Below are 2,463 nucleotides of genomic sequence, written 5' to 3'. Positions count from 1 at the left end.
TGGCCTTAACAAACAGGAGTTTATTCTTACAATTTGGAGGCTTTAAGTCCAAGTTCAAAGTGCCAGGCTCTAGGGGCTGGGTGAAAACCCCTCAACCTTGGGGTCTAGTTCCACCTCCTGCTCCCATCCCACTGGAGCTAGAGGCGTTTCTTCACTCAGACAGCTGCTGGCTGCTGAGGCTGAGAAGCCCAAGGTTGACAAATGAAAAGGCACAGTCCCGATATTACCAAACCATACGGCAGGCCATTAATTAAAGTTCATTGTAAGTCCCAAGGTTGGCAGAGCATGGCAGGCTGCTGAACAACGACAAGGCTATAAGCAGGGTCCAAGTGTGCCATAGGCTAGAGACTATCTATTCCCAAGCCTTCTTCTTATATACAGGAAGCAGACCACATCCCAAATGCAGCTACTCAGCTGCTTGTGGTAGATCCCACCATGGAGTTGATTGCCAGTCTCATCATTGGGAATAATTACCACCAGTTGCCCAGCCACTCAACCAGGCCCAGCCAAGTTGACACACAAACTTAACTACCACAATTGGGATCACTTAACTCCTGCCTGAAGAACTACCTTTTGCATTTCCGTTATTGAGAATTGGAGTCCCTGGTTGGTGCGAGCTGTTAAGGTACTTGTGCAACTGTGCAACCAAAAGATTGGAGGTTGGAGTCTACCTAGAGCTACCTTGGAAGAAAGTCCTGGTTATCCACTTCTGAAAAATCAGCCATTGAAAAACCTAAGGAGCACAGTTCTACTCTGACACACATGGGGTCCCCATGAGTCTGAAATGACTCCATAGCAACTGTGGGTGGGTTAGTGAGGATCCCCATAGTGAGGATCTGCTTACCTGGAGGACTTGATTTCACCTTCACTTTGAAAGATATTTCATCAGAGAGTAGATTATACATTGGAAATTATAGTATTTAGCCCTTTAACAATGGTTTATTGTCTTACTTTTCTATCGTCTTTGTTTATCTTCCAATCTTTGAACATCATGTGACTATTTTTCCTCTAGTGCTTCTTTGCTTTTTGCATTTGTCTTGGATCTTCAGCAGTTTTACAATCACACACTATGGTGTACTTCTCTTGTCCTTATTTTCCTTGGAGTTTATAAAATTTCAAGTATGTGTGGCTTGATAGCTCATTATTATTATTTTTTTATTAAATTGACCATTACATGTTTTATTATTGCTTCCAATCTAATTTTCATCTTTTGCAACTTCTATGACTTCAAATACATGTACATTAGACCTGTATAACATGATCCATATTATTCTGTCCTTTCTGAAGTTCCATTCCTTTTAGCTTTCCATACTTCAAACTAGATATTTCAAGCCATTATATTTATTTACCAGCTACTAATCCCACTTCAATGGTCCAAACTGTTATTAAAACAATATATTGATGTTTTTAAAGTTAGTTATGTATTTTACTTCTAGAATTTCCATTTTATTTTTAAGTAGACTCCTAAAATCTGATGAATGTTTAAGGAGCTCTGGTGGTGTAGTAGGTAAGACATTTGGCTACTAAGCAGAAGGTCAGCAGTTCAAACCCACTAGCTGCTCTGCAAGAGGAAGATGAGGCAATCTACTTCTGTAAGGATTTACAGCCTTGGAAATCCAATGGGGTCACAATGATTTGGAATTGACTTGATGGCAATGGGTTTAGTCAGTGCTTACATGTTGTCATTTGTTTTCTGAAACATCTGAACCATATAATGTCAATGTTTTTATTTGATACTTCCAATATTGTTGGTTATTACCACCTCTTACTGTAGATGAGAACATACAGGCCATGTAAGGCTGAGATTACCTTTCCAAAGGTCCTTCTTCTATGATGATGAAAGCCAAGATTCAGACCCAGGAAGTTTGGATCCACAGCTCCTCTCCTTAGCTACCCTCTTCTGAGAAGACCTCACTAAGATGTGTATCCCCTCCTTCTTGCTCAACCCTCAAGATTTCTAAGAGAAAATGAAGATTAAAAGGCCTACCACAAAAGGGAATATACCCATGACCACATACAAGGTTGGCAGATAATATTTCTACATACATATTTGTAAGTGCTTTAAGAATGTCCATATAAATGAAGCCAAGTAGAATCAACGTTCAGTCTGCATCCTGTCTGTTACCTCGGTTGGAGGCAGATGACTAAACATGATAACTCAATTCCTTATGAGCTGAGCTGATGATAGATAGATAGAGATAAGTATTGATTTGGGTGAAGAGAAGGGCAACGTACCAAATGTGAGTGACCAATATGGCAGAATTGAGGATGAGAAAGACATAGAGAGGTACATGGGCGGTACAGACAATAAATATGAACCCTTTTGCACATACAGTACTTCATTGTCAGTGAAGGCAAACATGAGTATACGGGTGGATAGATGGGTGGACAGGCTAAACGATTAGGTATGTCTATGAAATGGGGAGAGTATCCAAGAACATATATAGGGTTGGCAGACAATGG

The sequence above is a fragment of the Orycteropus afer genome, unplaced genomic scaffold, assembly GCF_000298275.1.
Source record: "Orycteropus afer afer isolate SDZICR_OR568_19922 unplaced genomic scaffold, OryAfe1.0 scaffold00290, whole genome shotgun sequence".
Lineage (NCBI taxonomy): Eukaryota > Metazoa > Chordata > Mammalia > Tubulidentata > Orycteropodidae > Orycteropus > Orycteropus afer.
Note: the sequence above shows the minus strand (reverse complement) of the source record.